We start from the raw sequence: 9,598 nt of genomic DNA on the forward strand, positions 1-9,598 counted from the left end.
TGGCAGCACATGATATCAAATGGTATGACATCACAGGATATGACATCAGAGGATATGACATCACATGACATGACATCCTATCACATCACATAAAATCACGTCACATCTTATCACGTCATCGCGCCTCATCTCATCTACGTGAAAGAAAAGGATATAAGCAAAGTTGTGAAAGATAAAAGCAAAGATGAAGACCAAGGTAAATTTACCGATTTCAGAACCAAAAACACCGTTGGAAAGGTAATTTTCTGTAGATGAGGAGAGTTTTTATAGTTTCGAAATTGGTTGAAAATCGTCGTTTAAAAATTTCCATATTTGTGTATTGTTGTTTTTGCAGCCTGTTAAATTTAAGCTGTTTCGCATTTTGTTTTACTTCGTATTTGAAATTAAACTTTGAAATACAAAGGCAAAAGTGAAGATAAAGACGAAAATGGAGATAAAAGCGAAAATGGAGACAATGAGAGATACATAAGAATTAGTTGAAATTTTCCAATAGGAATCGAAATAAAAACAGCCATAAAGCTTACTGAAATTTATCGAATAATCGACGTTTATAGTTATCGAAAATAATCCGTGCTTATTAAGGTATCGCAACGTATCGAATTATTTAAACTGATCAATGTTTATTGAGTTATCGAAGTTTATAGACACAGAAACTTAGTTATCCAAATTTACGGATAGTTATCGAGCTACAAAAACGTGTGAGATTAACGAAATTTGTCAAGTTAAAGAAATGTATCAAGTTATCGATATTTATAGAATTATCATTATTTATAGACATAACGAAAATTATCGAGGCGTCGCAATGCATGGAGTTCTTTCAACTTACAGTGTTATCGATAATTATTGATCTACTTAAATTGGTTGATTCATCGAATCGAAGTTTGTGGAATTTTCAAAATATATCGATTGGTCGAAATTTCAAGGTTATATAAGCTAATCAATTTATAACTGCTTATCGAATTTTATCGTGTTAACAGAGTGTAACGAGTTATCAAAATTTTTCGATAGCTTTCGAAAAATTTGGAGTTGTCAAAAATAAAAATGTATCCAAAGGTATCCAAAGAATTTACATTTTCGTGTTATCGAAATTTATCGAGCCCTCGAATTTCACAGTTATCGAAATTGGTCGAGTTAACGAATTTTGTTGAGTTATCGGATTTTAGAGTTTTCGAAATTCTTCGAGCTATCGATATGTATCAAATCATTGAAATTTATCGATAAACTGGAATGTATCGGGTCAATTCCAAGTCCTGCCGAAGTCCTCCAAAGACGTTCTAATATAAGAAAAATATTAGTTACGTTTAAGTTCCAAAGCAGAAGATTTTCCGGTAAGATAATTTGTACCGTATAAGTTTTGATACGGGTTAAGTTAGAAAACCTCTCCAAGGCTCCCAATAACTAGAAAAACTGTCGAATTTCGACAGTAACTGGCACTCTAGTGTATTATTAAAAAGCAGCGAGAACTCGAAGCTACTTGCAACTTGCACTTTATTATACTAAAATTTAATGATCTATAAAATTGTGTACCCAAAATTTGTATAAAAGCCAAACAAAAAAAGTTCAGTCCAGCGCTTTCGTCTTGACTTACGGGCCACAGCCGCTAAACTTAAACGTAGAATACGCAATAATATTAAGAGCACATTCAAGTCAAAAACTGCATATTAAATATTCGTTTTGATTTTATTGGATTGGATTAAATAAAACTGTAGGAATAGAAAATATTAATAATCACATTAACCATAATCTATATGCCATCAGCTTATAAACATATGCTATGACGTTTACCTTCTATGAGTTAGTATTTGACTTACTTATATATTAGCTTAGGTGGTCCCCGTATGAGTATTCGTGTTCATGCTCGTCATCGCATTATATTCGTCTTCGGACTTATGTATAAGTTAGCTTAATTCGATTTTTGAAACAGGTGGCAACCCTCCTAAATATAGTTCAGAAAAAACCCTTTTTAAGGCCATTTAATTTGATAACCGGCGGCCGCTGTGGTGTAGTAGCTAACAGTGCGCGCTACCACTCCGCAGGGCCTGGGTTCAAGCTCTGGTCAAAGCAACATCGCATCGCATCTCTTAATAGCGGTCGCCCCTTAAAAAGAGCTCAGTACGGAGTCGGCGTAAAACTGTAGGTCCCTCCCCGTGGTGCCGTGACATAGCCCCAGGTGGCATAACTCCAATTTTAAAATGTGGGATTACGTCACTTCTTGTATAGTGGCATAAACCAAAGAAAGTAAATCAATAAGAGACAACACGTTATAATTGTAGCGAGTGTGAATATCAAGAACATGTCTTCTCTTTTCATTAGGGATAATGATCGATACCATCAAGGTATTACTCAAATCAGTACTTGCACTTGTTTCAAACAAGGTATCGATAACTACTCAGTATCGGGAAGGTATCGAGTACTTGTACATAGGACTACGATTTTGCATATTTTTCAAAGTTATTGTATTTTTGCCACAAAAAAATATGAATTTTTACAAGATAATTTGTTTTTTAATACTTTTTCATACAAAAATTTAAGACAACAATTATTTCTGTATAATAATCCCAACGGTTTTTAACCTCCATTCCCGCCCATCCGCACGAGGGGCGCAGTCCGCATGACGTACGGAAGCAGTATTTTCATTTTTTGCGCCGAGTCGCGAGAGGCAGGAGTTTGTTAAGTGTCGAGATCTAAAACTGTTCAGCTACAGAACTAAATTCATCAGTCGATTTTATGTCTTTATGTTAATGATTCATATATTGAGATATAGTATCGCTTTCTTAATGCTGAAAAGCGGATCTGATATATCAAACGTGCTGGAATGAGAGTTAAAATCCCGCTTACTTCGCGGTGTCTAATAGAACTCTTGCGTTGGCCAATGCAAAAGAGCGATTAAAAGCAAAAATAGTCTGTAAAGTCAAAAATTTTGGTTTAAGTTGAAACCACTAGGGCACAGTATCCTCCTCACACGTAGGCCAATAATAGTAACGTTGTGATACCATATAGAATACCAATCCCTTTCGGTGTCATGAGATTTACCGATGGTTTTATTACCACCTGTGAGATCTCTGCCAAGCATGCATAATCTTTTTCTATGATCTTGCAACTACAACATTAGTGCGATACGAATGCAAATAAAAGTTCTTATAAGAAAAATAAAGAGCACAGAAGTTCGTTTTCTGTTATAGGATGGCCAAGAATACTCGCTGTCCCCCAGGATGAAACGCTTTCTGGTACATTGGCTAAATGAGTCGTGTGATCTCTTGAAAATCTTTCAAATGAAGCAATTGATATACCTACGGTGATCTTTCCTGGTTAATCGCCACTTTTACAATACGTGGTAATATTTATCAACTGATTTCTAGGTAGATGCCAGTTCGCATGATATTTCATGAGGGCGTCATACGTGAATACGTGTTATGAATTTCAACCTCAACTCCAGCGGCACTCATCGGGTCAATTTTTAGCAAATGAATTTTCCATCATACAGGTACATAGCTCACATTTAAAATTTGAACGAAATCTGTTAATAAATACGATTTTTATAAATAGCTCTACTCCAGCACTACCTAGCATGTAATAGGCCATATATGTATGTAAGATAACCTACGACAATCGGACGGAACTCTATTCAGTGGTTTTTGAGTTTAGTCCGAACAACGAAAACGACTATCATTTTATGCAAATAGGTTTTTCATGCTAAAAAAATCAGTACTTTTCAGTACATTTTTATTCAAAGCCAAATTATGAATGTAAGTAACAGAAAATAACTTAAAACGCCTGAGTTCTTGTTTTTAACAATATTTTGGTATATAAATAAAATATAGTTCATAAAAAATAGAAGTGTTATTCATTTTAACATGAGTGTACACATCATTATTCACAGGAGCCAATAAATTATTTTATATTTGTGACTTTTTGAATAGCAATAACACTGTACGGCAAAATCAATTTTTTTTCTAAGTATTGGACCAAACCAATTTTTTTTAAGGGATTGAGTAATTTCTCCGTTTTTCGAAGTTAGCCTCTGAAATCGAGATATGGGCCTTCGAAGTTCGAAATTGGACCTTTGGTAAAAAATTATTTTTAATTACTGTATGTAAACCACTAAAAAGAAGTAAAAAATATAGTCGTGGTACGCTCTGTTTTCTTATTTAAAAGATATATAACTTTTTCTATGTTACAGGTGCTATAAAGGGGTCAAAGGTCGGGTCTTCGAAAAATTAAAAACCTTATATTTCAAACAAGTTTTAACTGATTTTTAAAAAATTAATATCGACGTAAACGTGATTAAACCCGCTTTCTTCTGATATGCAATTTGTATACTTCGTACACTGAGGGGAAAAAATATTAAAATCATATAGAAACGTAATTGATCTTACTATAAACGTCAACGAAAGTACTGTATATTGGTAAATATTCAGTTCAATTACGCGCATATTAAAATGACCACGTTCGTTCTGAAAAGGTATCTGTGAAGTGAATAATCAAGACAAAAACTAAAAAAAAATATTTTACTTGCATGTTTACTCAAATGTTGAATATCCATCAACACCACAGCACGCGATTTGAACGGATAAACACCCAGCCAGCAGATAAACGTACTTTTTGCCGACAGTGTAGTTTTCGTACATTTTTCGTATCCGGAAACGTTCAGAAAACGAATTCCATATTTTCTCATTTTTCGTATCCGAAAAATGTCATCGCCTTATTTCGAAACAATAATTTTAAAATATTTGTTCAAACTGTGCATTTGAAAACATGTATACGTATTCGCCAGTAGATAAGTGTGCAGAGAAGTGTGCTACTATTTGTTAGCTTTCAGGAGGTCCCAGGTTCGAATTCCGTCAGAAGAAACACATCAAAATTATTTATTAAAATTGAAATAATTGCTGAATCTTAAATTTGTTTTTGTTTGGTTTCCTGTAACTATGAAAAAGTTTCTGTGAAATTCATAATGAAATCGTTTTCAACGAAAAATTGACTCAGAAAAATTTCAGGAAAACAGCAGAAAGCGCATCCGTTTTACAACCATTTTCGATAGTTTTCTGCACATACGTTTCGGATGAACACTTTAGTGGGGGAATTGATCTGAAAAACGTCCGAAAACGGATGAAACATCAGGTTTTTATACGAAATTGTTTCCATTTTCGGATACGTTTTCGGATATTTTGCTGGCTGGGCATGTACTATGTATAGGGCTGCCAGACGTCCCGGTTTTCCCGGACATGTCCCGGTTTTAGACTATTTGTCCCTGTGTCCCGGTCCATCCTTAAAATGTCCCGGGTTTCGTTTTAGTGTCCCGCTTTTTGATTTGATTGCACAAACTTGAATAAAAGTTCAAAAATCACTACACTAAGAGAAAGAACGCGTTGTAATATTTAGAAAAATTTTATAAATTCACTGAGGGAAATAACGCATAGTAAACATGAATATTTTCTATTTGATTATACTTTAAAAATGTTCGTATTTAAAAATAATACTTTCATAACACGCACGCGTGGTATTGATTCAAACTCAACATTTAAATGCACATTTACATGTCTGGCTGTAGCTGAGTGCGGGAAGATGCTTGCCACAATTTGCTAATTTCCAGAGGGTCAGGGTTCAATTCTCTTTACAACCAGCATGGAATTTAAATATTTTTTTAACTTAATTATGAAAAAGCAATCGGTAATTGCAAATCGCCTCATTTTAATATGGGCGTATTTGAATTGAATATTTCTATACTAAATACTAAAATTTGTATACGTAAATTTATTACGAGTTGGGTTGGTCCTCTTTCATATGCGTATTTTTTTTAATTTAGCACGCTTTTTAATTCTAAACTTCTTTCTCTCAGTGCACCGGTTTAATTTGTGAAATAGTCACATTTCGAGATAGTTGAACTTTGCACAAGCAATAGTTGATGATAAGTATATGTACCCAAATTAGTTTCAACATAACGTGCACAAAGTTTTACAATTATATTAAGGAAAAGACAGAAGTTTTGAAACAAGTTCACAGCAACGAAAAATATGACTGATATTTTAATGCTATCTTGTATTTAAATTTTTTTCTTTCGTGAAACCTAGAGAACTTATAAGTACGCTGCCGTACAAAATTGTTGGCTCTGAGGCTCTTTCATCAGATCACAATTGCTAATCAGATCTTTTAGAAACATTTTGAAAATGTAGCTTTTAAAGCCAATTAATAAAGTGCAAGTCTGAAGTTGCCAGCAAATTTCGTTGATTTTTAGCATTTATTTTTTTGTTGCTGACAGTGTCTTCCATATAAAAAGAATTATCGAACATAGTTTGTATGAAAGAAACTCTCAGTAAAAACAATACCAAAAATCAACTAAAATTGAATGGGCTGCAAAACTTCATTTTAAAAATTTTTATAAAAAGTCTGATTAGAATGTTGCAAATTTGTATGCAAATTTATTGAATTTTCCCGAGTTTAGCACAAAGTTTAACAATTGTATTTTTATGTTTTTTCATATATTTATTATAACTGTATTTTTATAAAGAATAAAAAAAGGTTCATGCATTGTGAAAAATTCTTTGTGCTTTAGTTGTGATAAGTTGTTTTGTTTTGTTGGTGTACGTTGGAATGATCTCATGATCTCATGTTTTTGTTTTTGTCTGTGAAAATAAAATTTCACTACATCCTTTCGCACGTCGAAATGAAAGAGAAGGGGGCGAGAGGCCCTCCCTGAAGTGTCCCGATTTGGCAACAGAGATATCTGGCAGCCCTAACTATGTATGAATGTGTGTGTTGTCACCGCTCTCAGAGCGGCGCTCTGCATGCTTGGGGTGCTTATGTACACTCATATATATACTCAGATGTGAACAGTCAAATACGTGCGTAATAAATTTTGTATGAAAATATTATTTTTAAATTCGAACACTTTTAAACGATAATCAAATATAAAGTATTCATTTTTACTATGCACTATTTCCCTCAGTGTATGTATAAATCTGAGAAAAATCATTTAAAAGGAAAAAATACCTTTTTTTATAAAAAAAAAAATATTTTAAACAAAAACGCCATACGGGTTCACTAGTAGTTCATAAAATATAAAAATATTCATTTTAACATTAGTGTAAACATCATCATACACAGGAGCCAATAAATTATTTTATATTTATGACATTTTTGAATAGCAATAATGAGATCATTCCAATTCTCAGTGTTTAAATGGTCAAAGAATTCTATACATTTCATTTTAAAATTACTTTTAATTTGAAGTTCATTTTCAAAAATTTTAATTAGAAGCCGGTTTCTCTCTTTGCGCCAGGAAACAAACTTTATTCTTAAGATCCTCTCATACTGTATAAAAGTACCACTTTTTAAGGAGTTCATCTATATTTCCTCATGGCTTAAATAATTTTTCAACTACGCAAAAACTGTGAAAGACTAAGAATTCGCTAAAAAGAGTATCTAACTCTATGCCTTGTATGCAAAACTATTTTATAGAGTCAGTAAATTCAGAAAAAGGAGTTGTAAGTTATAGGCGAAAGCCATTCGAATATTGAAATGTATTGTTATTAAACTGAAAGCTATTTTCGAGTAACTAACAACACTCGACAAAAATTTAAGCCTTCTTTTTAAATAATTTAAGCTCCATCATATTATCGCAACTGGTACGTAACGACCCGGCCATATCAGTTCGTTGGAATATTTTTTAATTTTTTTTTTTTTTTTTATGTATGTTACCGCATAACTTTGGGCCTCGTCAGCCGATTTCGAAAATGCTTTTTGCATGGGAAAGATAGTTTCTCAGAGGTGGTCCCATACTAAGATCCGATCAGTGGATCATGAGATATATATATATTTTTTATATGAGAGTTGAAGTCGGTTTTTTTTTGCTAAAAATTACTTGTTGTTGTATTAATTTCTTGAGCATATCAAACATTATCTAAAACATGTCAACTATAATTAAATTATATTCTTCTTATTTTTTACAGTACAGTTTAAGGAAGCTCCAACGTTATGTAAACACCTTAAGAAAATACTAAAGTATTTTGGTTGAATAGAAAATTCAGTACAAATCAGTACAAGAGTTTAAAAATCAGTACAGTACTGATAAAATCAGTACGTCTGGCTACCGTAAAATAGGTATGTAGATAGGACAGTCTATAGCGAAACTCGAAAAATCAAAGTTCCACTTTTTGAGAAAAATTTAAAAAATCTTCAAATTTTCACATAAGTTTTACCTTTTACTAAAAATTAAAAACAAAGTTACAATAGTTCAATGGTACTTGCGCCTTTACGTAAATGTACATACAGGGTGTCCCAGAAGTAACGTGCCAAACTTTAGGGGAAGGTAGGTGGGGGAGTGAGCTCCCTGATAAACAAAAAATTTTCAGGTAAAAGTGTCACCGTTTTTGAAATATTTACATTTTTTCGAATTTAAAAAAAACGTGCCTTTTCATGTATTTTCTTTAACTGCAACTACAAACCGGGCAATACTTAGTAAATTTTTTATGTAAAATACTTCCAGATAGTTGCCTCTCCATACTCAAATGCAATGTAGTTAGAATATATTAAGGAACCATCATAAAATTAGGACTATTTCTGGATTTTTAACTTTTTGATATTTTCATCCCCAACTTTGACTACCTCGGGTGAAAAAAGTACTGAGCTATAACTTTACATTACATAAAAAAATTGCTCATTTAATAAAGATTTCAGAAAGGTGCCACACTTACTGTTTTGAATAGAAAAAAAAAGTTATAGCCGCTTTTGTGGGTATAGGACTGAGACACGCTTGAATGTATTTAATAGATTTAAATTGAATTTGCTCTTGTTACCGTCAAATGACATGCTAAATAGTACAAAGGTACATTATTACTTGCTTCTGACATTATTTTATGTTACTTACCGGAATTCGGACTAAAGTCTATAACAAGGGCTGTATCTATCAATATTTTGTGCGAAGGATGGGTTCACGTAAAATAAGATATACATGAGTTGTTTGAAGAAAAATTTATTCATTTATTGATAAAAAATGCTCAAATTGGCGACCTTCTACTCTAATACAAGCTCGGCACCTTTTAAGAAAATACGCTTTTAGAGATCTTAAACTCAATTGGGCTATCTCAGCAGCAGCTCCATTTATTTGTTCCCGAAAATGCTCTTCGTTTTGAATTATTTTTGAATAAGTTTTGTCCTTAAGACTCAATAGAAAAGGAGGATAAGTTTCGTCTAAATGAGCTCTTACTTCACGCCCGTAGTGAGCAGGGCATCCGTCATTTTGCTGCCATAGTCTTCGACGCAGGTTTAAGGGTACATCTTATAAAAGAGTTGGAAGCCGTTCCTGAACGAACTTTAAATAGCTGTGGCAGTTGAGCGTTGGCGGAAGTTCCACAGGTCCCAATATCTGACAATTAAAAATACCGCACCATAAATTTATTTTGTTTTATTAAAAAAGTTGGGGTCTGAAACATGCATTCGCAACATTTCACTGCAGAATCTAACCCTCGACAGGTAATCTCTCTCTTGTAAAGCCAGAACACGTTGAATGTGGTAGGGATGGTACTTTAAAGCCTTGTGAACTGTAGTTTTTGGTATTCCAGTCCATCTTTCCATCATTCTCCCTGAAGTCGATGGACCTAGT

This window comes from Rhagoletis pomonella, unplaced genomic scaffold (assembly GCF_013731165.1).
Source record: "Rhagoletis pomonella isolate Grant_MI unplaced genomic scaffold, Rhpom_1.0 Rhpom_scaffold_00014, whole genome shotgun sequence".
Lineage (NCBI taxonomy): Eukaryota > Metazoa > Arthropoda > Insecta > Diptera > Tephritidae > Rhagoletis > Rhagoletis pomonella.